At 39.7% G+C, this 27,177-nt stretch overlaps 1 protein-coding gene across 3 annotated transcripts in view; it reads right to left on the bottom strand.

The window, feature by feature from the left end:
• The window catches only part of PLD1 (phospholipase D1), a 209,785-nt gene that overhangs the window by 135,694 nt on the left and 46,914 nt on the right, over positions 1–27,177 (bottom strand). Inside the window, exon 1 of one of the 3 annotated variants that reach the window (XM_079155126.1) lies at positions 21,915–22,614. The exons of the other annotated variants lie outside the window; for them this stretch is intronic. The gene's annotated coding sequence lies outside the window, so the exon portion shown is untranslated. Of the gene's footprint in view, positions 1–21,914; positions 22,615–27,177 lie in introns of those variants that run through there. 3 annotated transcript variants of the gene reach the window in all.

The following is a 27,177-nucleotide window of genomic DNA, read 5'->3' as shown; positions in this document are numbered from 1 at the left end:
CATTGATGCTCTGTTGTTATTGTCTATGAAGTTGGGGTGTCCACTATTAGTGATTACGACACTAAGGGGAAACAATCCTCAAATGGAAGCCATACCCGAGCAGTGACACAGGCCTGTAATCCCAGCCACGTGGGAGGAGGAGGCCCCTGGATTCTGGTTGAGAAGCGGTGCAGAGAGGATTTGATTATCCATTCCACCCGCACAGCTATGTAAGCCTTAACAAGTTAATTCTCTGTGCCTCAGTTTCCCAGTCTATAAAATGGGGAGGATAATACCTTCTTGTGTTATCCTGAAGATTAAGTTAGGTAACTTATATAAAATGCCCAAAGTACTTCCAGGCCCAAAGTACAAGTGCTACGTATTAACAGCTATTACTGTGAACTGGCTTCTTTCTTTTTTCTTTCTTTTTTTTTTTTGCGGTGCTGGGGATCGAACTCAGGGCCTTTGCTTGAGAGGCAAGCACTCTACCGACTGAGCTATCTCCCCAGCCCTGGCGTCTCTCTTTTTAAAAACAAATAATAATATTGAAGCCAAGAAACTCCTCAAGACTCTTAAAAAAAAAAAAAAAAAAAAAAAAAAAATTAAATTCTACTGGTGGTCACAATTTTCAATAAACCATTTAGAGAAACAATGAGAAAATTTTGGATTTCCTTAAGCAAATCTCCCTTTCTTTCAACTTCCTTAGATTTGTTCTTTTTACATATTTTTATTTAAAACCTATATATTTCTCCCTAGACTTAAAAGATTTATAATGCTGCTCACAAGAGTATTTCCACTATGAACTTATCATTACATAGGTTAGCTTACAACACATTTATATTTAGCAAACTAATACAATAATGCTATAGGAAATGAAAAGCAACCATTTTCATATTTCAAGAGATTTCACATTCATAAGTCCACTCCTTTAACATTATGACCCACAGTCACTCCTATATAGACGTGTGGCTGGCAAGCAGATGGAGAGGATGTGGTTCCTTGGTTCAAAATCCTACAATGTTGGCCCCTCAGGTCCTGTCCTTCCTGCCGCACACATGCATGCACACACACCCCCACACAGCGAGACCGTTGCTCAAGCTCATGAACACATTTAAGGCACTTTCGGATCTACCTCGGTGTGCCTGCCTGCCCAGCTTGACCTCCTACCGATGTTCTCCTTCTCTACTGTCAGGTCAGACTGGTTCTGGGGATGGTGCCAGGTCTGTCAGGTCTCTGAACCCAGCTGCCAATTTGCAGGAAATACAGAGGACACAAAGACATGTTGAACCATACCATGTGGATGCAATCAGTAAAACCCAGGCTGTGGGCAGCCACAGGGGTCAACACAAATTGATAAAGGAAAAAAAAAAAAAAATACAAGGGAATCTGCATATTAAAAGGGACTCAAAATGCAGGCTGAACGACAATAAGGAAATAGGCAAGATTAAACTCTAGTGTCTAGGGATGTGCATTCAGGTGATAAAACTATACAGGAAGCAAGGATGATGATTGTTTTGGGAATCAGGAGAGCTAGGGCTGAGGCGGAAAACGTGGGATAGGCCCCTGGGCTCCTGTGGTGGCTGGCACAGGCCTGTCTGACCTGAAAAGTGATTACACAAGCGTTTGACTGGTCATGATCCTTCCCCCACTCGTGCATCACCTCCAGTCACCGTATCCCTCCTTCCCCACTGCCGTCTGATGACACCTTCCAAACTCTCTCTTACTAAAACTTTTCTGGTTCTTCCCCACCCATGCCTCCAAATGGGAGGTATCATCTCCTGTGACTAAGTTTCACAGCACATGTCTTTGGTGGCATTTCTGTCTCATCTGGGGGTGTGGGGCATGCTTCATCTGCTCTGTAAACTCACTGGGAGAGGAAGCTGGATCATCCCCACAGATGTACATAGTAAGTACTCTTTGCTGAATTAAAATAAGACTAGACAGTTAAAAATTAGGTGAGGACTTGGAACCCATGGAGTTTACCCTATCACAAAATTCCTGTCCCTCCAATCCACCTTTACTCACTCCTTTGTCTTACCTGCATTCAATGTACAGGCCTGGCATGCTCACCTAAGAGCACGAACTCTTACTCCTGACTCTGCCACTTCTTAATCTTGAAGCCAGTAGCCTTTTATTTTATGTATGTTACTTAACCTGACTCCCAGTTCTTTCACCTGAGGATAATCCTACCTCATAGGATGGTGGAATATTGCATATAAAGTACTTAACCCAGTACCTGACACAAAGTAAGATCTCAACACACAGTCAATATTATAAATATAACTGATAACTACTAGTATCTTTAATGGGAAAGGTATGTCAATCATCAAGCACTGAGTCCAGTCAAACAAAACAAAGAAATAAAACCCAGTAATAGCGTACATGTTTGCTCCATGCCAAATAAACCATGAGAAGTAACTCAACACATCTGTCATTACTTTAGTCTCCACTGCACAAATTCAACATTTTTTGCCGAACTGAACTTATCTGTTCATAGCTTTTTCGCTCGTGTTGAGCTGTGAGCTCCTCAGGAACGTGAAGTGAACTTGTGTACAGACTCCCCAGTTACATCCCCACGCAGACATCACTGTGTGATCGTGGCCCATTTTATTCTCTGAACCTGGGCATACCTCCTAATTCTTCTCACTCTACACTCCAGAGCCTTTAAGTTCCTTGCCATCTCTGACAGAAATCAAGTCTGATCTGCCTTTCTGTCCTTAGTGTTTGTTGAGAAGAAATTTATTAAGTGAAGAAAGTGAATTACCCTATCAGTGGGCTATGGAGCATGCACTGGTGGCAGACAATGGTGAGAACTGACACAATCTCCAAACTGAGTTAACCAATGGATGCGATGCTCGGTCAGTAGTGCCCAGCATATGTGATGAGCTGGGCACTCACCTGGACCAACTCCCTTCACTTCACTGAGATGACAGGCTCAGAAGCACCCAGAGAATGTAGATGAGACTAGAACACAGGACTCCTTGCAGCCTGCTAGCCCACACATGTCTGTTCCAGGGTGGATTCTTTTCATATAATGCAGCTTTGAACCACGTCTGCAATGTGTAAGAAAGACAACCAGACGGGCAGGATAAACTGCTTTTACCTGAGCTGCTGCCAGACTCTGCTCAGTGGGTGTGAACAGGCTGCTCACCAGGAAAGAATTAGTTTAGTCCTTGCTCAAAAACTGTATCCCCATGCATGGCACCTGGATCAGAGCTATTTTCAGGACACCCAACTCCTGCAACATCCATGAGGGTCAGAAAGACATGTGTTGCATCAATGTGAACAAGAAAAGGCAAATTGAAATACAAGTTGCCAACCTTCAAAGAACTGGAGGGAGTCTGTGCAGAGGGCAACTGATGCGCCATCTTGCTTTCCAGTCAGGCTGTTTCACAGGACCACTCAAAAAGCCCCCTCACAATGACAGTAATTCACCAATGGGTATTTGAAGTACTGAGCGCAAGTGCTAATCAATGGGCTATAAATGACCTCATGCATTTTACTTCACTGTAAAAAAAAGAAGGAAGATTCCAGGGGAAAAACTCTCAATATTCCTCATGTGTATGAGCCTCCTTCCTCACCAAACCCCTGGAAGAGGCTCCCCCACTACTACTCCTGCCCACCTGGGCTTGTTGTCAACCCTCCTCTTTCAACTCCCTCATCAACTTCTACTCTGTGGCTTTTCTTCATTATCACTTAAACATTCTTCTTCAATTACATGGATGTTCCCCTTTATCTATTCTCTCTCACTGTGACTTCATGGTCAAGCTTTTTAAAGTATTATTTCCATGCTCAGCTGGATTCAGCCACAGAGGCCCCATACTCTCCAACCCTTGCCTTCCTGTAGGCAGCTCCCTCTGTGGCTTTGCCTTTCTGTGAACTTTTTCTTTCCTTGACTGACTTCTATCAGACATTTGGACTTATCTCAGGTGCCAACTTCTCCAGGAAGCCTCCCTTAACTTCCCAGGCTAGTTTTCATGCCTTTTTCTAATGCTTCTGTGGCATCTAACTAAATCCATTGAGTCCATTCCTTTCCACTTGGCTCTGTATCCTCTTAAAAATTCAGAGTTCCAAGAAGGGAGAGGCCAAATCACCAGTGTCTACTGGCACTCAGTTACTGTGCAGAACAAGGAATGGATGGATATGAGTAAGATTTAGAAGAGCTAAGAGTATGGGCAGAACAGAGAACACGTGCATAATGCGTGCATGTCCTGGTTTGGATGTAAGGTGTCCCCCAAAAGCTCACGTTTGAGACAATGCAAGACGATTTGGAGGAGAAATGATTGGGTTGTGAGAGTCTTAACCCGATCAGTGAATTAGTCCCCTGACAGGGATTAACTGAGTGGTAACTGGAGGCAGGTGGGGTGTGGCTAGAAGGAGTGGTTCATTGGGAACATGGCTTTGGGGTACATATTTGTATCTGGTAAGTGAATCTCACTCTCTGCTTCCTGATTGTCATGTGAGTTGCTTCCCTCCACCACACTCTCCTGCCATGATGTTCAGCCTTACCTCCAGCTCTGAGGAATGGAGCTACAAACTAAGGCCTCTAAAACCATGAGCCCTCAAATAAACTTTTCCTCCTTTAAAATTGTTCCGGTCAGATTTTTTAGTCACAGCAACAAAAAAACTGACTAAAACAGTGCATAATTACTAAATTTTTTTCAAATATACATTTCACTTTCCCTAATAATCCTACAGGACAAACAGGATTATATTTAACTCTTTTCATGTGAAGAAGTAATGACTCAAAATGATGAAGGTGATACTATGTGGCCAAGCAGACCTGAGATTCAAATGAAGAGCCCCGAACTTCAAGTTCCCTGCTTTCTCCATTCTCTAAGCTGCTGCCTCCACGTTCAGATGGATCACTTCCCTATAAATTTCCCTCATCAAAACCTGACATCTGAACACCAGCCTTCTTGCCTTGTGCCTAACCAAACTATGTATTAAAATGAAAATAAAATCGATTCTGGCTAATGTGAACAAAATGAGTAAAGCTAGAAAAGGAAATAATACAGCCAGAACAATAGAGTTATCACCTCCATTTTCCTCTGCAGCAATGGCAACCATAAATATTAGTGGTATCACACATTTACCTCAAGCCTGCAAGACATCTCCAATGAACAGCTCATGAGAAAATGGCCAAATCTGCCATGAAGTGAGATGTGTATGTATATGTATATACATAACATGCATATGTGTACACATGCATATGTACAGGTATGTATTATATACTCATTATTAAAACCAGGAAATCACAATCCTGTCTGGTAGAATGACTGTGCATGCAACTTTTCTCGAAGAACTCACCTGACAACCAGAACTACGAGCTGTTCAGTCTCCATCAGCCCCTTCTAGACCTCACACTCCTGTTCATGCCACGCTCTCAAGTGTATAGTCCATCACTCTGACTCCTCCTGTCCCACTGTCCTTCTGTCATAGTCATCTAGAAAAATCCAATCCTGGCCCTATCCAACTATTTACTTTATGTCCCTACCTGTCTTCTAAACATGGCTGGAGCAAAACACTCATTCACACAGATTGGTATCTATGGGCCTTTTCAGGTCTCTCTCTCTCACCCCCTGTCAAGGCCAACTTTTGAAGAAAGTCATCTATTTGACTCCTGTATTTCATGACTCCTTCCTCATTCTTCAACCCACTGCAAATGGCCTCCATTCCACCCACCACACAGCATCTTCCTCCAAAGTTAATAACCACCTGTGTATAATAAAGCCTATATGACCCCTCCCCATTCTTATCTCACTTTGTGTAGTGTGAATGGGAGAAAAGCTTTGCTAGATACTCCTCCAACAAGGGATTAATATGCAGAATAAACTTTTAGAAGTTTAATACCAAAAAAAACCCAATCAATAAATGAGAAAATAATAAACAGACATTTCTCAAAGGAAGAAATACAAATAGTCAGCAAATATATGAAAAGATGTTCAACAACCCTGGCAATCAGGGAAATGCAAATCAAAATGACACTGAGATTCCATCTCACTGCAATAATCATCAGGAATACAAATAATAAGAAATGCTGCAAGGATGTGGGGGGAAAGATGCACTCATACATCATTGGTGCAACCGCAAATTAGTACAACCAGTTTTGGAAAGCAGTATGGAGATTCCTCTAAAGGCAAAGAATAGAACCACCATACGCTCCAGCTACCCCACACCTTGGTATTTATCCAAAAGAACTTAAATCAACATATTATAGTGAAATAGGTACATAAATATTTATAGCAACACAATTCACAATCAGTCCAGGTGTCCAACAACAGATGAATGAAATAAGAAAATGTGGTATATGTACACAGTGCAGTTTTACTCAGTCATAAAGAAGAATGAAATTATGGCAATTGCCAGTGAATGGATGGAACTAGAGAACATCATGCTAAGTGAAATAAGCCAGACTCAGAAAATCAAGGGTGAATGTTCTCTCTCATATGTGAAAGCTAGAACAAAGTCAAGGAAAAAAGGGTAGTGCAGGATCTCTTAAAGACAGAGGGAAGATTAGTGGAGAAGGAGGAGAGTGACAGGGAGGGAAGAAGAATGGGAAAGGGGAGAAATGAGGAATGAATTTGACAAAATCACACCATGCACATGTATATACATACCACAGTGAGCGCCACATTTATTTTAAAAATAAGAAAATACATAGAAAGAAGACCAGTGGAGTAGAGGAAGAGAAATGGGGAGAGCAAGGAGGAGAAGGAAAGAGGAGGCTCAGGGGACTAAAATGGAGCAAATTAAATTCCACGCACATATGATAATGTCAGAATACACTCATCTATCATGTCTAACTATGATGGATTAATAAAAGCATAAAAAACTCTCTCCCACTGGCTTCCATGTTTCCACCCTCTTCTGGTTTTTCTCTCCCTCTCTGACAAATGAGATGGAGTCTCTTGTGATGCTGCTCTTCTTGTACTCAACATTTCCATGCCAATATTCTTCAGGATCCCCAGGATCCTACCATCATTCTTTCCACTCTCTGCACTTCCCAGGGTGATCTCTTCTTCAATGGTTAAAATAGGTGCCAATGTTTCCTTTTCATGATACTTCTATGGTTCCTAGGTGAGCACCACTGAGGACACCTCTTTCCACTTGGACTCTGTATCCCTAAGAAGACCAGGAGCTTCCTGGAGACAGACACCATCTGTGTTGCCAACCATTAGTGTTCACTGGCTCTCAGTAACCTTTTCCAACTATGTTCTTTATTCTGGGCTTCAGACCTATGTATCCAAATGTCCGTGAAGTTTCCCATTGAACAGTCCCATGAATAAACTCAACTTCAATGCTCAAAACAGACTTCATCATTTTCTAATGGCAAAACATATCCTCTTTCTATATTTCCTTCCTGAATAAATTGGAAACATCTATCCAGCTGCATAAACCAGAATCCTGGAACTCCTCCTTAGCAACTCTTCCCCTAACACTCTCCATCCAATCAATAACTAAGTCCTGCCAAGTTCTAAATATCTCATCCATCTGACCACTAATATTTTATCTCATAACCATGGCAGGCTTGAGGAAGTGAAAGAAGGGGCAGTGTAGCTAGGCATAGGGTAGGAGGCAGGCATTTAGACTTTATCCTTAATCCTCCCCACAGGGTGGTCTTGTGCTAGGAACTCAGAGCCAAAAAAAGTTTTCAAAAATTAAGTTTGGGTTGCCCAAAATAGGCAATATCACTTTCACTGGGTTAGTTTTTTATTGTCCAACTAAACAATGATGTTCATTCACAAAGATTATCTGCCATAAAGAAAACCAGCTCTTTTTTCCTTATAAAGTTACCAGAGGAAACAATGATCTCCAGGTGAATTTCAGCTGAGTAAAAGAAAGACTAATGGAACCATCAGGCTTCACTGTCACATTTGCAAGTGTAATACTGAAGGTAAACAAGCCAAAGTAGATGTGTGTGGATGTGAGGTTTAGGGGTAGAAAAACGATTGGAAGAGTAATAAAGAACACACCAGGCTTAATCACACATGGGGTGAGTTGATAGGTTATGGATTCATCATTAAAATGGTACTAATTTAAAGTAAAAAAGCCACAAAGTAATCAGGAAATGATTGATATTAATATTAAATGATTAATATTAAGTGATTAATGATTATTTCTGAGTTTTTGTTTGTTTTTGTGCTGGCGACTGAACCCAGGGCCTCATGTATGCTAGACAAGCACTCTACCACTGCGCTACATTCCCAGCACAATGATTTTATAAAACTCATTGTTATGGTAACTGTCTCTGCCCAAATCTGTAAAGTTAAAAACAAAACAAAACATTGAGGAAATGGTAATATGGAGGGGTTTGGGCACACACGATAGACAGAAGAAAAAACACGCTATAGCAAAAATCTGCAAAGATCACTCTGTTAATATGCTAAAACCCACTGGGTTGTACGATTTAATTGTGTTGACTTTATGGTCTGTAATATATTCCAACAAATCTTTGTTTTTAAAAACAAGGTTGTCACCATCAACAAACACACACTGATATTTTAAAGAAGAACAGGTAACTTTCCTGGATCCTACGAAAGGAAAAACGGAAGCAAAAATCATTGACATTTCTTGTAACAAAAGCAGAGAAATTACTACTTATAACCCAAAAGATAAGGAGAAAAGCCATGTTGAAACACCTAAGGCAAGCAAATGAAAGCAAAAGCATTGAATATTGCTTTAGTTCCACTATTTTCACTATTTGAAGACTCTGCTCTGTGGTACAATTGTTTCCACAAACACAAAAGTCACACCAGAGGAGTTTGCCCCAAACTAGTACTTAAAAAAAAAAAAAAAGAAAAAATTACAAAAGTATGTATCACAAAGAGAACCACTGTTAAGTTTAGAAAAATCACGCAGCTCTCAATAACTATGAAAAATATTTAGATAAAGAAAAAATAAATTCTGGGTCAGTGATCATTTCCTTTGCAAGATGGAATTCCAAAGAAAGGGACAAAAGATGGATAAAAAGCGGGAACACCCAGCTCTTGAAAGGCACATGTTTGTGTTGAGCAATTGATAAAGAAGAGGCAGGATGCTCATTTTTGGTCTCTGCTGGAAAAACAAGTTAGTTCATTCAAAGACAGAGTCCTTTTGAAATCACTTTAAAAGGCGGATGCCAAATATTGAAGGCAAGTGTATGCTCAAAATGTGACCCACCAAAATAGAAATTGATCATGCCTGTCCTTTGATTTCATTCAGTTCCAGCTGCTCAAACCAAACAGTTCAACTAATAAAGAAATAAAACTAAAACCTGCCCTTCAATTTCCACTATCAGAGATAACTCACTCAAAGAACTGTAAGAAATGTTTGGTTTTAAAAGTTAGAAAATTCCAGTAGCTCAAGAGGCTGAGGCTGGAGGACCTTGAGTTCAAAGCCAGCCTCAGCAACTTAGTGAGGCACTAAGCAATTCAGTGAAGACACTGTCTCTAAATAAAATATACAAAAGGGCTGGGGATATGGCTCAGTGGTTCAATCCCCAGTACCAAAATAATAATAATAATAAGAAGAAGAAGAAGAAGAGGAAGAAGAAGTTGTTGTTCTTAGAATGTGCTGAGTTCACTGTGTCTTAATGCATGCATTTTATTTAATTTATCAAAACCCAGCTGTGTGGGCTAGGGATATAGCTCAGTTGATAGAGTGCTTGCCTCACAAGCACAAGGCCCTGGGTTCAAATCCCCAGCACCGCAAAAAAAAAAAAAAAAAAAAAAAAAAAAAAAAAAAAAAAAAAAAATCTGTGTTTTGATGTATATACCCAACCCAAAAAAAAAAAAAAAAATCCAATAAGCATGTAGAATTATGCAGAAAAGCACCAACTTTGGAGCAAAAAATTTTAGATTTACTCTCAACACTGGGGACTCCCAAAGCAACCAATTAAATCTCCACTGAAATTAAAAGGTTGCCTTTTAATCTTTATACACCTACCTTCTATGCTCAGCACAAAGCAGATGTTCAATAAATGCTTTCTGAATTATTACTATTGAAGCTAGTATTATGCAAGCACTTGCTAAATATTTTACGTGCATTATATTGTTCAATCATCACAATTACCCCATAAAGAGGTTTTCATATTCTTTGTGTGTCTCAAATTCAGAAACTGAGTTTTACAGAGATTTGTAATCAGCCCATGTGATACAGTTGCTGGGTGGCAAAATAAGGACCACAGAGTCCAAGTTTTTAATCAATGTGCACTGCTGCTTGTCTGAACTTAACAGGACACTAGCCAAAGTAATCACAGTGATCAGTGAACCTACAGGGCTCCTCTACTTAGTGTTTGTTTTATTGCTCACCTTTTTCCACCATCTGTCTCCCTGGGAGCACCACAGTGAGAGATCCCCACCACTCAAGACCACAGACTAGCAGCAAGTCATACCGAGAAGGTTGGAAGAAATGCAGAATCTTGGCCACACTCCAGAAAGAGGATCTGCATTTGCACAAAATACCCAGGTGATTCATGCACACATCAGTTTGAGAGCCACTGACTTAGACTAGCTCCAAAATGATACACTTCCTTTATGACAAAAGGGAAGAAGGTCTGAGAAGAAAAATGTGACAGAAGCTTTATACTCAGAACAAAACCAGCGTGCACACAGGAGGCCCACGGAATGAATATAGAGGCAAGAGCTGAATCCACGGTGAGAGAATCCACAGCTCCACCTGCTTCTAAAATTTCCAAACATGTGTCTTCAAAAGCATGTATCATGAAGCTAATAAAAATATATTGAATTTTTGGCAAATGCTGAATCACTCATCAGGTTGAGTAGAGCTCTTCATGGATATAAAGCATTTGTATGATATGACCACACTCTTTCATGATCCAGGTTCCTTCTTATCAAGGTCCCTTCATCCTTTTGAATAGTAACATCTTTTTTAAGCATGTAGATGACACTAAAGTTAAACCTGAGTGTACATTGGATTTAAACTTGTTTGTTTGTTTCTGGTTTTTGCAGTACCACTGAGCTGTATTTCCAGCCCTTTATATTTTTTGAGACAGAGTCTTGCTAAGTTGCCCATGTTCAACTTGAACTTGTAATTCTCCTGCCTCAGCCTCTGGAGTCACTGGGATTACAGGTGTGCACCACCACACCTGGCTTAAACTTGAGTTTTCTTTCAATAAGGTTTGTGATTTTATTTCTAAGTGGCATGCCATATGCAGACAAAAAATAGAGTACATTTTTATCTTCAACAATGGGGATAGTAGCCTCCTCTCACCAGAGATCTGAGTCATGTCAGACAATAAATCAGAATCTAAGGAATCATCTATTGCTCAATATTCCTTACCTGTTTAAACAGAGCTATAAAACCCCAACAACTCCACCTATGAAATTCATGCATATAAATAAGAGATCTTAGCAGAAGGTAAGATGTATATTTAACTTTTTTCTTTATTCCTGTCTTAAAAATACAAAGAGTTGAATTTATTTCTGAGTTGCAAATCTTTACTTTGGGGTGCTTAGAGAATGGTAGAGCATATAGGTAGAAATTATTCTCCTTCTTCAGTTTTATCCTTTTTGTTTTATCCTTTTTGTTATTTGAAATCTACTAGGTGGGTTTTTTTTCCTCAAGTCTTCCATTATTCATTCTTAACACTTCCTACTATCCCTTTTCTTGCTTCATTTAGGAAAAACTAAAACAATTAGAATGGATTTCTGGCCATCTGATCATTGAGATGATGCCTAGGAAATCTGCAAGATGGCCAACCTTCAACCACCACTGATTTACAAGTTTTCCTTTCAATTCTCAACATTCTTACTCTGTGCCTGCTGTGAATCATCCTCTGGACTCAGAGATATTCTATAAACTACATCAAATAACCTGGCCTTTTACAATAAAGGAAAAGGAAGGAGTGAGCATGTTGAAAAGTCAAAGGGTGAGTGGGAAGCAGAGCAAAGTTTAGGGCAAAGTGGCTGCAAGGAGTGCAAGGAGTATGGCTCAAAGCCAAGTCCAGAGGCCACTGCAACCAGGAGGCACACATTAACTAGCAAAGGAGTCCCAAGCAGGTAATCCACAAGCCGGAGGAATCCCAGGATGAGTTTCCACAACAGACCCAAGGCCCCAGTCCAAATGAGACCAGAAAGGAACTGTGTTAAAGACAAGTAACTGCTGTACTAAATTCAATACATTGTTGGTAGCTGTTAATGGATACGCTATTCTCAGGCATAATGTAGTAGTATGTTTGTAAAGTCACAAAAGTATTTGTAATTTTTGACCTGATAATCACCCTTTAAAATAAGTAGAAAGAAATGTATACAGTTTTTCACTGCCGAATAAAATTTAAAAAAATACTAAACAGAATAAATGCAGACATTAGCATTCAAGTTTAAACACACACACAAATACAGGTTGGTGTTTGGCTGAACTAGCACCTGTTCTTTTGAGAAATCCCTGGGAATTTTGTACAAGCCAACTTCATAAAGGGATACGTGACTGTGATTGATTGACTGATCGATTTTTGGTGCTGAGGACTGAACCAGGGCCTTGTGCATGCTAGGCGAGTGTTCTTCCACTGAGCACAGCCAGACCCATGATAGGGATACTTGAAAAGGCACAGGGAATGATAGAAGCATGCACTACAGTCAGCTGGGTCTGAATGCAGCTCTGTTTTCTACAGACTATGGCAAATTACTCAATTTCCTTAGTCTCTCAGTTTCCTCATCTGTAAAATGGAGATATGATTTTCCTTTGATTGTAAAATGTGCTTTCTGTCCCTCTTTCCCCAGCACATACATATTTTAACTTTCCTGAAAATGACATGCCTATTCATTTTACATCTACATTTATGGTTGATGGGGTTTTCCCTATCTTACTTTTCCCCTAAAATGCTGAACTTTAATTCATGGTATACCTCACCATTAACAGGGTCTTGGAATCAAGGGAATACAAAAGTGATGTCAACCTAGCCTTGCTGTGAACAGGAAATGACAGCACATATATATACGAGACCTTTTGTCACATTGCCTTGAGAGAGTAACTATTCCCCAAGTGGCACATGTTAGTACTATTATCTTTTAAGACAATATCTAAAATCTAAATCTCTCTGAGCGAAGGTGGTAGGGATCAACTATGCCTAACAAAGTACCTTGCTATCATCAGAGTATTCGTCGAAACATTCACATTCGCTAAGTGAAGAACTGGATGGAAGGCAGTGGTAGGCTGCTTCACCTAATGCACTCTTAGGAGGCATTAGAAGAAAAGCAGTATTCCAGGAGAGCTGCCAATCACCCCAGCTGCAAGTCAGTCTACCGCAGGAGCACTGTGTTCAGGTAGAGGACTGCAGCACAGTGACAAGGCAAACCACAGGTAGTCAGAGAACAGAGCCAGTTGGAGAAGGTCTGAAAATCATGATATGAGACATGATTAAGAGAATTTGGGGCTTTTAGGTTGAACACAAGCGGATGGCCTGTTAGACACCTCAAGACCTACGGATCGAAGTAGATATTTCCTATGTGGTTCCAGGAGGATAAAGCTGGAGCATGGGATGATTATTTCAGAGAGGTCCATGTAACTTTTTCACAAAGAACCCTTTAACACACTCAGTCATTCATCAGTGAAAAAGTCTCAGGAAATGCAGTATTTCCTAAAATAGGACACGCTTGTCAGTACCTGGTCTCCCTCTGTCAGCACTCCTCTTTGGACTCAGGAAAAAAACACATCTTTGCATCTACTTCAGCTTTAGAACTCCACCTGACTCTTCCTCCTCCAGACCTCCGCCAGACCTCTGGCAACCATTCAGAGGACAAGTGGACTCCTTGTTCTACACTAGCACAACCCAGCAAAAAGGAAAGGACAAGAAGATGGATTTACTGAACAGTCTGGAGTTGTAACAACTTACACAGAAGGCAAAGACTCAAGTTGTAACTTTCCTGAAAATGACATGACTATTCATTTTACATCTACATTTAATGTGATGGGGGTTTCCCTGTCTTATCTTGGTAAATGCAAACTCAGGTGACCAGAAGCCAGGAGGTGTTGTTTCCAAGGCTCCAGGGCAGACACGTAGTAAGTCCAGCTCTCAGAGCGGGCACGTCATGAATCCCGAGACTCAAACACCACCTCCAGCACCTGAGCTCGTTCCAAGAGTAACAATCCAGTTGGGTCCTCCTTCAATCCATTGAAGATGTGAGCCAGTTTTTAAGTTACAGAAAACCCTTGTTGAGACCCACACTCTTTCCTTTAGATATGGACTGGATCCTTGGTTGCCCCAGTAACGTAATTTTTTTTTCTAAAGTGAATCCTCTATCCATGCTTTAAGGAAAAAGCTCTATCCATACTCCATGAAAAAATTCTGAAGTCTCTGATAAAAACAAATATATAACTTTGGACTGTATCTCCTTATCAGCATTTATTCAAACACTGGTATGGTCTACTATGAACTTTGCTATTCAGCCTGTCAGATGTTCCAATCACTTTATCTAAATCTCTCTGAGCGAAGGTGGTAGGGATCAACTATGCCTAACAAAGTACCTTGCTGTCATCAGGGTATTCGTCGAAATGTTCACATTCGCTAAGTGAAGAACTGTATGGAAGGCAGAGGTAGGCTGCTTCACTAGATAATACTACTCTGGGTCAAAGAGAAGAAGCCACAGGCTGTTTCAGCCCTCAGGTAATCAGGCTTGCCTAGACTTTTTGTATCCAAAACATTTGTCATAACTGCTGCCTCTCTGAAACCAGACATAGACAGGTATCCATATGAAGCAAGGTGAATATTCTCTTCTGCTGTTTGAGTAATTACCATGTGTCAGGTGCTGTAATGGGGTTTAGGAGCACAAAAGTGAATGTGCTCTCCCTCAGAGGCTCACAGTCCAGGGAAGATGACAGTGAGTTCAGAGCATGAACAGAAGTGTGGTGGGAACTCAGAGGAGGGGGTGCTCAATCTGAGACTGGGGAAGGTTGTGATGGGAAGGACCTCACTGGGCATCTCAGAATGGAAATCCATTCCAGGACAAGGGAAGAAGTATGATGGGTTGGCACATTTAGCCTAAGGAATATCAACATGATTTTGGATGTTTGAGCAAGTAAGTGAGGCAGGGTGAGGGTCATGATAATTGTGGTATCTGGGAATTACCTGAGACAGGCGCTTCTCTATACAGAAGGTACTATGAGACACCTACACAAGTGTGCATTCAGTTTAATATGTGTAAAAATATTCTGGAAAACAGAACCACTGACAAGGAAACTGTTTGTCCTGAGTAGGCAGTGTTACCTCCTAATAATACAGTTTGGGAGTCAGTTTGGGTTCTGACTCCAGTTATCAAAAGCGCTCAGAGTGTGAGTGTGAGTGTGTGTGTGTGTGTGTGTGTGTGTGTGTGTGTGTGTGTGTGTCATACATATTGTGAGATGCATGATTCACACTGTGAGTTCCAACCAAGTTGCCATCTCCCATGGGTGTGAAGGTAGACAGAAACCATCAAAGATCCCTCCCAGCCTTGGGGTCTCATTGGTTATATCGCCCTTCTTCATTTGACATGATTTCCTCAATTCACAAGTTTAAAACATTTAAAAAAAACATTTAAACATTTAAAAGAAATGTTCTTTTAAAACTTATTTTATATAAATGTGAGCTATAATTACTATTATTTCCTCTAATATTATCTTTGTACTAGTACTGTCATCCCTGATCCCTGGTATTAATGTTTTAATGCCTCTATTAATGTCTAATTACCTCTGTGTGTGTGTTTAATAGTACGTAAATGTACTTATAGCCAATTCAAATCCTTAGAAGAACATAAACTCATAAAAATTAAATAAAGTAACATTTAACAGTTTATTTTCAATGAATAATAATAACTAACATTCATTTAGCACATAATGCATCAGACACGGTGGTGGGCCTTTTATATACATTTTTCATTTAATTCTTATAAAAACCCTCTAAAGTAAGCTCTAGTATTATCAGGCCCATTTTATAGATATAAAAAATTGAGTCTTAGCAAAGTCAAGTAATTCACTCAGAGTCACCCTAAGAAGGAATGGTCTACCAAACATTTTGCAATATAGTCTACAACCATTTCACACCTTAATGAGTATGTAATCCCATATTTTAAAAAATTTTTGAACAGTTAAAAAGTTAGAAACTCTAGAAGACATAAGTTACTAATCTAATACAACAGATGACAACACTTAGTGGGTTCATTTGGACTTAATCTCACACTTCAGGACACTGTTAAGCAGAAGGGGCCCCCGAGGTAACCAGGTCATGTTCACGTGAACTAAGTGGTGTTTGTGGGCAAATCTAGACTGGCAGAGTGTAGAAGAATGGCTACCTAGGGTTAGGAGGGAAAGTGGCGAGAAAGGAGTTTCTTTAATTAGAGTGATGAAAATATTCAAAAATTGGATTATGGTGTTGGTCACACACTCTAAATATACTAAACACTGTTGAATCACATATTTTAATCTGTTAATGTAATAACATATATATTATATAATGTCAATAAAGCTGTTATAAAACAACTTCCCAGGTTCAGTATCAAGTGTTCCCTAGTCACTCCATGTGGCTGCTGTCTTCCAGAACAAACAAGCAAACCAGAAGTTTGTTAAGTGAGCCTGCACCCAAGAACAGAATGTCTAAACAATAATGAGAATAGTAACTATGCCTGTGAAGTGGAGGTAGTAATCACCCTTCTGCCCCTTTCTCAAATACCATTAGAGAAACATTGAATGGTATTGGCTTTTGATTTTTTTCAGTCTAGCATCAATGGAAATATAATTTTACTCATCATTATCAAAATGTGTTAAAATTGGAAGAAGGGAATATTATAAAGAAGAGCAATGGTGGATTTAAAAGGCCCCAAAAGACTCCATTCAGGTCTACTAGAGCCTTGTGGACTTGGGGACTCTGTCATCCTGGGAGTCAGCGACTTCATCTCAAAAGGAGAAGGGAAAGACAGGAGTCGGTTTTTCGAAGGTTTCCTCCATTTTCATTTTCCCAGTCACATCATGTCTTCTAAGGATTGTCTCAGTAGGTTTACTTGTTCTTTCTACATACCCGCAACTGCTTTTAGACCAGACTCCTTTTTTTAGGTACTACTGAGACATCTGGACACACTGAAAATTCACCCAAGTGTTTTTCCTGGACTGATGTCTAAGTACTTAAGTGAGCTTCCTCCCACATACCTTACTAAGTACACTATCTACCTGAAAATAGATCTGGTTAAAATGTTAAGCCTGATGTGGAAAAATAAAATACACGGTTTCCTAACATGAAATGTAAGTGCAACAGAAGCCAGGCATGGTGGTGTATCCCTGTAAAACCAACAACTTGGGAGGCTGAGGCAGGAAGATCACAAGTTCAAGGCCAGCCTTGGCAATTCAGTGAGATGCGGTCTCAAAATAAAAAATAAAAAGGGCTGGGATGTAGCTCAGTGCTAAAGCAACCCTGGGTTCAATCTCTAGTAACACATGCACGCGCGCGCACACACACACACACACACACACACACATACAAAGAGAAAAATAATTGTTCTTAAAATTATCCTGTTCTTTATAAAAATTGATCTTGTGTCAATTCTAATCTATAAGTCCTAATCTATTAATTTTTATTATAAAAATAATACATTCTTATGAAAGAAAACCTAAATTTATAAAAATTTTTGAGGAAATTAAAATCTTTCTTAGAGCTACTATCTTAAGTAGATTATAAATTGTATTAGTCTATTAAATTTCAGTGTATTTTGTTCTCATTTTCCCCTCTACGAATAGTTTTGAACTTTGGGTTTTTCTGAATACAAAGTAACCTGTTTTTAAAGACTAACATGCATAAAAGTACAAGAAGAAAATACAAACACCAGAAACCCTACCCTTCAAAATAACTCCTTAAACCCAATTACCTTTAAGGTGCAAATTCCTTCTGTGGGTATTCCCATGCATAACACACAGACAGGAATATTTTAAGCATGTCCAAGCATGTGATGTACAGTTAGTTAGATACCCAGCATCTACCATCGCTATTTCCTATTATAATTTTTCATAAATAAAACTATATGGTTCATCATGAATTTCTTCTATGACTGAATGTTTTTATTTCCAACTTTTCATAATTTAATGCTTCAATGATCATTTTTGTACTTAAAGCTTTTACACTTTCACCTAAAAAATTCAAACCCATTAACCTTTTCCTTTGGTAATTTCCCCTCTTGATTTTGGGAAGAATAACTACTTCTTCATGCAAAGATGAGAATTTTTATTGTTTAGTTTGTTTCTTTCATTTATCATTATATTATCTTAACACTTTAATCTACCTGTGCTATATTGTTATATTTTCTTAAAGGTTCTAAACTTATTTGTTATGTGTTCAAGTGTTAGCAGAATCTAGTATAAGTTACTTGTCCAACATTTTTATATGCATATTTATGTTTTTAAAAGAAATACACATCTGATAATGTTGGCTTTCTACTGGACTTCGGAAATCCCTTAGGATGACAAAATAACCAGAGTTTTGATTATCAGCAGGAAGTCAGACTTGGCAGGAATGAAGAGGACATGAAAAACTGAACAGTCAGAAGGTCCAAGTTCATAGTTTTAGTGGTTTATTACTTTAAAAATCTCAAAAATCCCAAGACTAGCTTTAAAGGGCAGAAGGCAGTATTCAATGCAGTGGGCTTGTCCTCCATATGAACTGGTCACTGCTGGTCAGATCCTGTGATTGGTCACCAGTAGAACAGATGGGAAGTTCACCTCCCACCCCAGTAAAAAGGACACAAAGGCCATGCTGTACTGGGTGACAGAGCCAGCAGAAACATCTTTGGTGAGAAGAGCAGCACAGATGTCAGAATTTACATAGTTGCATCTCATTAGTCATACACATTGGATTATATTTTCTAAAATAGCAAATCTATCAGTTTTCCCAACATCACCGCATCCCTCCAAGGCACCCTACTATCATTGCTACTTACATGTTTGCTCTGACTTGGATCAACTCATTTGACTTTTCTGGGACACTTCCTCAACTGCAAGATGGGGATAATAGGCAGTCCACCTCTTTGGGTTGTAGTTAGGATTAAGTACAAGGCTGAGAACAGCAGCTGCAGTAGGACATGCCTTTTGAGTGTCCGTTATCACTATGACCACTACTCTACTATTGCTATGACACCATGACGATGACACCCAGACCTGCCAGGTCAGACTTAACCTGATACAAGGAAGTGGACAGGGCCAAGAGCCTAATCCATCCTGTGCCTCTGCAATCCTTTGGGGATGGTAGTGTGTCATTACTAACACAATGCAGTTCTGGGAAGGACAGTACTACGATCTCCCTTGTTTTCTGATGCATAAGCCACACCAGCACTTGAGTGAGAAGGGTAAGGACAAGAACAATGGGGTCAGGCATGGAAAACACAGGGGTTGTGCTACACCTCCCAAACCATGTACTGCAAAGATCAAGACTGGGAGTGAGAGTGATCTAAAATATGAACGGAACCTGCCTATTAGGTGAAAATCTATCAACCTCAAGCAGTCAGAAAACCCACCTCTAATAGTACTACAACTATCAGTTATTCATTTCTTTCTTTGAGGTCTTTCTCTTCTACTGCCATTCAATTTTTCCAGTGTTTTGGGTGTAAATTAATTTAAGTTGAAATACTTTGCCTTAGGATTTGTCTCTCACTTCAAAACTCACATGCATTTTAAAAGAAATTTGGTGTAAAAAGTCAAAGGAAAATCAGTAGAGGAAAGGGACCAGGGTGGGAAGAGGAGGGGGGAAGGGGAAACATGAGGGAATGATATTAACCAATTTATATCATTCTATCGTGTGCATGCACGAATATGTAACAACAAATCCCACTACATGTACACTTTAATGCACCAATAAGAAATATGGGAGGGGGGAGAAAAATTTGGCATCACATGCCACTGGGTCATTGGTTAGGTTCATATCCCATGTGAGATGTGTGAGACGCCTAACGCACTTTGAATTGTCAACAAGAAAACATGTTGTATAAAAATTAATCACCTAAAACTCAACTTGAAATCTGATGGTATAGAATGGGAAAAATGCCACCTATGCTAGATTTGAACTGAAAAGCAGAGATGTGACAATGCCAAACCAGTCCAGCAAGATGAGGAAACCTGCTGCACAAGGTCCCAACCCAGGAATGGTCCAGATTTGCTGAGGTACATTATTTTACAACTACAGATACTGAACACTCTTCTGCACAGGCTTTTTTCCCTCATGTTCAGAGAAGTTATTTAAATGTGTATATTCTCTAGGAAAACCCCTAAAATCTGGTTTTTAGGGAGTTTCCCTCATTCTATTCTTTATTGCACTACTTATTTGTTTTAAGTCATATATTGCTTCGCCACAATCTCTAGATGAAAAGCTCCGAAGCCCTAAGGAACACAGAAACTGAGATCGACAGGACACAAATGAGCTTTGTGGGAGCTTAAGATGTTATCCCCACCCATTAAGTATAACCAAGTAATCAGCAAGTAAAATGTCTTAATATTTTTTTAAAAAAACATTAGGCAGAGATCAGGTTAACCAACGTCCTCCTTTAAGATTTGATCTAGTAGCATTTAATAATAATCATGCAATAACACAGACATATGCAATGATACCATAGTGTGTGTTTAAAGCATAACAAAGTCATAGGAATCTTGGTACTTTCTAGAAAGCTAAAACAGCCTCATGGATTTGCTGATAAAGGAAATATCTACAGAGGTAGGTAGAATAATAAAGTTGTACAGCTGTGTCTTAGGGGCTTAAAGTACCATTTTATAACCTGAAATGGCATGCACCATAACTTTGCAACTTCAACCTCAGTAGAGATGGAAAGTGAGATGCTTGAAGTGAGATCCGCAAAGCTTTTTTTTTAAGTGCCTATTTCTGTCTCCTTTCTTCCTCCATTTTCTATTTAACTGAGGAGAACATGAAAGAACAGACCCTTTCTGATAAACTATATTTCCTAGTGGGAAAAACAGAAGAAAATTTAATAGCAATAAGCATATTAGCCTATTTTAAAAATCACAGTAAACCAAAGTGTACTTAAAGTAACATAAAAGCAAGAGAGGCTGTATTTCATTAAGTGTTGTAAAGTTTAAGACATCATCAAATTGAACCACTCTTGCAGAACAATTTCATGCCAGATTGCTTTGGTGGTAAATTCACAAAGGCAAAAGAGTTCTCTAGATCTTTAAGTTAATGTGATTAAGGAAGGTATTGTCTTGGTACTTAACTTTATTGACTTAATTATTTATCGCTATTAATGCCGCTTTCATGTTTACAAGTCACATTTCATCTTTATGGTCGTTCAGTGCTGCAGGGTAATCTGCTCCAGGAGTGAATGAAACAAGGGACACCTGAGAAAGGTGGTTCTGCTTAACCCACCTGAACACTCTGCCCAAAACGACTGTTACGTAGGTATTTTGTGAAACATTCTAGAAAAGTGCCAGATTTTTCCAAGAAAAGATTAAAATGAAACTCTGATTCATCGTGACTCCGAGGAAAAGGCCCACGGGGAAATGGAGCATCGGACAAGCGTGCACAGCTTGGCGAGAGAGAGGGAGGCTGACTAACACCTGCTGCTCAGTGTTCAAAAATCAAGTCAAATCAGCTGCGCATCAAATCGGAGTTATAACTAGAAGACTCAGTGGGAGGACACGAAGAAAGGAACTCCAAAAAAGGGAACTGAAAATGCTTACACGCAAGGACAAAGTTCTGGACTGTAAATACAACACACACACGTATTTCCTTTTGATTTCCACTTGCATTGAACACTGTCAAACCACGCATATATTCTAAGGAGAAACATAACCCCCAATCTCCAACCAACTCCCGCTGTGGTCTAGAACACTGCCACAGCACAAGAACTCTCCTGCGCCGCAAAAAAAAAAAAAAAAAAAAAAAAAAAGAAAGAAAGAAAGAAACTCTCCTGCCTGTCATGAGCACAGAAAGAAATTCTGACAAATGCAACAGAAAGTTCAAAACGTTATTTACTAACCTGGTGCCCCTGTGAAAGCAGTCGCTTCATATTACTCTAAAGAAAGATCCTTACTAGGAAGCTAATCTCCCAGGCAGCTGAGAGCGAGGCGGGTAATATTTGACTACCCTGAGAATCCACAAGAGGGAAAGCTCCGGTTCCCAGGCTCAGTTTTGGCCCCTCCCCAGAGGCAACTTAAGTTAGCCAAGCCCACACAGCACTTCAGCCTATAAGCTTTAGTAATGAACTTGAAACCACGCCCCATATGTTAAATAAGCACGGAGCTGTTGTGAGAAATAAAACCCATGTACAGAATGAGCTAAGGCTTCAGACTTCGTTTTGGTACTTGCTGCCCAAGAAAACCATAATACAAACTTAAACAAAGAGAACTCTCACTCCCTTCTCTCCCTTCAGACACTGAATTAAAGTGACTGATTCATTTTAAACAAGGGGAATACAGTCTGAGCTCTCTTGGGGCCATGAAATGACTTTTCTCTTGTTGCCCAGGTTGGGTGGTGGTCACAGAATACACAGCACTATAAATTCACTTTGCATAAGAGGGACATGTGAAGTTGTTTCTGAGAATCAAACTCACGAGTCTCAGATTTTTGAATAGCATTAAATAAGTCTAAAGCTTCATTCATCACTCAAGTCTAAACCTCAGTATAAGTTCAAGAGGAAAACTTATCAAAGAACCTTCTAACTTCTGATTCTGACTTGGTGTCTAAATTTTTAAATCACTCATAATTCGGTTTCATCACCTACAATTAAGATACATTTAGAAGATTAAAAAAAGATCCCTTTAAATGGATCTTTTAGTTGACTTTTAAAATGGAACTTAACACACATTATGGGTTTCAAAGCGAGAAATTTAAATTTAGTTTTCATTTTAGAAAAATGTAACTGATAATGTCCTTAAGGAAGTTAAAAACTAAAACACAGTCAATAATGTTCCAGCATATTGCTTAAGATAGACTAAGAACCTCATGTGGAAGATCATGCCTGTAATCCCAGCCATATGGGAGGTTGAGGAGGGAAGATCAGAAGTTTGAGGTCATCCTGGGCAATAGAGAGACACTGTCTCAAGATGGAAAAATAAAAGGACTGAGGATCTAGGGATGTAGCTCAATGGTAGAGTCACTGTGTTCAATCCCCAGGCAGAGTGGTGGATCCATGCCTGGCTTTTTAACATAATGTACTCACAGTAGGCACTTATTTCCTCCTACTTTCAACCACAAGAACAGTTTTAATTCCCATGGCTTGTTTCCATGATCTCTATTTAAGTAAGATCTATTTTAACATAATAGTCAAGGTTTCCTAACTTTAATTATTGTTTCTTCTAAACTGTGAGATTGGATGGATGCAAATATGCCAAGAAAAACTTTATTCACCTGTTGCCAAAAAAAACTTACATGACTTTCTGGTAAAATTCAAGTTACTCAAAACCTATGAAATACAAGTCATTAGCATATTAGCTCCAAAGTGTCAGGCATGAAAATCCCAGAGACTACCTCAGATCTGACACCCACCCTGCCCCATCTCCCCTACCCACTCCCAGGTCTCCTTCAAGAGTTTCTCATAGGGTCCTTTTAGAATGGGGGGGTGGTACAATTACAACAGTAAGAAAACTAGCCCTAAGGTCCGTGGCTGGTGACTTTCAAAGGAGCCAGTACTCCACCTGCTGGCAAAACCAAGGGATGGCTGGGAGAGTAGAACAAACCTCAAGGGAAATAACCTTGCTGGAAAAAAAAAAAAATTAAAAAGAAAGAAGGAAGAATGAGTTCCAAGAGCACATCAAAGCCAGCCCAAGCGATTTAGTGAGGTCCTAAGGGCTGGGATGACAGGCATGCACCAGTGTGCCAGGCTCAATAGTGTTTTTTAAAATAACTATCCCGAATTGATTTATAAGTTTTAAAAAATTGAATATATTTCTTATTTTCATTTACATAAAATTATTGGTTTTATGTATAAAATGTTTATATTTTATGCATGTGTATATTAAATATAAATATCATTTTTTTAAAAAGCACATCAATGTCACATGAGCTAAGTGGTTAGTATAATTAAAATTTTTCCCCACAAGATCAGAATATTTCTGGAGTACATGAAAATGCTCATGCAAAAACAAAAGTGATTGAATTCAAAACCATCTCCTCTATGGAGAGCTGGTTTGCAAACATGTTGATTTACATTCTCAAGGAAATCCTCTGATAAATAATATTGATTCCTCCTTTGCCCAAACATTTACAAGAAATATGCCTGTTAGGTCAACTCAACTTATGGAATGGAAGAAATACAGATAAATCCCCAACTCAACTGGAGAAAATACTAATGGGACAGTGTCTTCATCATTCTATTAAATTCTATGCCCAGGATTTCTCTTATTCTGTCAAAAAGCATTTTCTTTTCTCTCATGTATATTAACTCAAGTAAAATCAAGATCTGATAACCCCAATGAAGATGGAAAATAGTTAAATATTAGACCCCCAATGTAACTACACTCTTTTAATAAAAACTCCAGCAAAAATAATGACATAGTAGGATGTGACTTTTAATGAGCCCAGGCCACTCAACTAAATGAATAAGGATAGCTTTTTTTGGCGGGGGGACGGGGGGTACAGGAAGTGGCGTACCAGGGGATGAACCCAGGGACACTCAACCACTGAATCATATTCCCAGTCTTTTTTTTTTTTTTTTTTTTGTATTTTATACAGAGAAAGGGTCTCACTGAGTTGCTTAGGGCCTCACTAATTTGCTGAGGCTGGCTTTGAACTCATGATCCACCTGCCTCAGCCTCCAGAGCCACTGGGATTACAGGCATGGGCCACTGTGCCAGGCCAGGATAGCTATTTTTTGAGCTCTTCCTGTGGACCAGGCATGCATGGCTCCACAGTGTTTTACAAGTATCTACTCTTTAAATCTCACCACTCTGTTATTATGCTAGGTTTACAGATGAGAAAACTGAGTTGTCCAGAGGTCACATACCTTTCCAAGATCACACAGCTAGCCATCGAGCCAGGGTTAGGACCTAAGCAAGACATTGTTCCTGGCCATGTACATTTGGCCCTAATGTCCATGGATTCAACCAATCTTAGATGGAAAAAAATCTTGTCTATACTGGACATATACAGACTTTTCTTGTCATTGCTCTCTAAATAATTACGGTGTGAAAGTATAATTACTATTATACTGCATAATAATTGTTATGCAGTTACGTGGTATTTACACTATATTCAGTATTATAAGTAGTCTAGAGATGATGTAAAGTATATGGGAAGATGTGCCTAGGTTATGGGCATAGGTTGTGTTATTTTACATAAGGATTCCAGCATCTGCTGATTTTGATCCATGGATTTAGGTTTTGAGGAAGGTTCTGGAACCAGTATCCCCCGAAAACTGATGAACCACTGTACTTTACTCTATCCTCCCAGGTGCCTACCACTTTGAAAGCCCTGCCAGACTCTGGTCAGTGCGAAGGAGGAGGAGACAGATGGACAAGGACTGCACTCTCAACAGTCTTCATGACATTCTCCAGAGAAGGAGCCACAAAACTGAGATCCAGAGGTGACAGGGAGGCAAGGTGTCCCCAGGCAAAAGGCACTTAACCTGCCAAGGCAAAGGAAGAAATGGAATGGATATTAGAGGGACTGTTTGCAGTGAGACTGATGGGGCTGGGGACGGGAGAGGAACACGCCATGAGAAAGGGAGGAGCCCTCTGATGTCATATCATGAAGGCAAAGAGGCATAACCAAGGGATTCTAAACCTGAAAATAACCACAGAAGCATGTTAAAAAGATGAGGAACTAGGCTTTGTCGGGTAAGTAGAAATTTAGAAGACATTCAAGATAAAGGAAGGACAGGCATATTTTAGCATGTTAAAATGTCATGAACTTTACCAATGAGGCTGGTGTGGAAATCCTGGCAGCAGCATGCCCTCTAACTCCCTCAACAAGCCGGGTCTGAGCCTGAGCCGAGCAGAGGCTACTACTGTCATTCACTGCGCGAGGCGCACAGGACAACGGGTAGGGCTGCTGGACCGAGGGGAAGCGGGATGGCCCAGTCTGGGAGGTGGTTTTCAAGTGTGGACTGGAGGTCCTGAGAACCATTTAGGGTGCGGTCTGGCAGCCTCCAGGGGGCCCCGGATGCTCCGCTCCTGAACCCAGACACAGAGGGTGCACATGTAAGTCACAGGCACAGAAGGGACAGCATGGCTGGAGGTCACTGGGTATAGACTTTGCCCGTGCAGAATGTGCAGTATAAAAGACAGGGTGAAGATTTTTTGTTTTCTTTTTTTAATATTTTGTTTTAATGATAGGTGGACACAATACTTTATTTTATTTTATGTGGTGCTGAGAATCAAACCCAGGGCCTCACGCATGCTAGGCAAGTGCTCTACCACTGAGCCACAACCCCAGCCCGAAGAGTGAAGTTTTAAGACACGGGGTTCTGAGGCTTTCGAAATTCAGGATTTGGGTGGGAAGACAGTTCATTTCTGTTTTTACTAATATCAGACTAAAATTTAGCATTTTTTTATTTATTTCTATTATTTTTTCAATAATCTGCAATCAAATGGGCCATTTCTGTCACTTGTCATGAATAGAAATCAAAGATATTTTCATGTTACATTACAGTGATTGCAAATATCTTGTGATATCATTTCTACTCATTGTTACTTCAAAATTATTGTCATTATTAGTCCTGCCACTAGGTCTTGGCATATAATGTATTTTAACAAAGAATGTATTTTATAGTATTACACATTTACTTTTTTTTTTTTTGGTACTGGGGATGGAACCCAGGGGTTCTTTACCACCAAGCTACATCCGCAGCCCTGTTTTATTTTTTGAGACAGGGTCTCACTAAGTTGCTGGGGCTGGCCTCAAACTTGCAATCCTCATGCCTCAGCCTCCTGAGTTGCTGGGATTATATGCATGTGCCATCATGCCCAGCTACATATTTACTTACTAGCATATTTATAACTGTGTCAGTGTTCTTTTTAATCCTATGCATTTTAATTTTATGAAGTCAACATTATTCTTTTATTAAGGGATTCATTAGCTGCATTAGAATACCAAAGAGGTCTCCATGTCATATAAAGAAGTGAAGACCATGTGATTTAAGGGGGAGTATCACAAGAAGACTCCTAAAAATGGCATTTGGAAATCAGGGATCCTCATATGAAATGATGCCGGCATTCAAAAGATTCAGAACCCAGGACCCTGACTTAGGTTCGTTCCTCCGCCTGACTCCACCTTCTAGAATTAAAAAAAAAAACAAAACAGTA

Source organism: Sciurus vulgaris (genome assembly GCF_902686455.1).
Source record: "Sciurus vulgaris genome assembly, chromosome: 10".
Taxonomy (NCBI): Eukaryota; Metazoa; Chordata; class Mammalia; order Rodentia; family Sciuridae; genus Sciurus; species Sciurus vulgaris.
The sequence above is the reverse complement of the archived record's forward strand: the minus strand, read 5'-3'. Positions and strand labels throughout refer to the sequence as shown.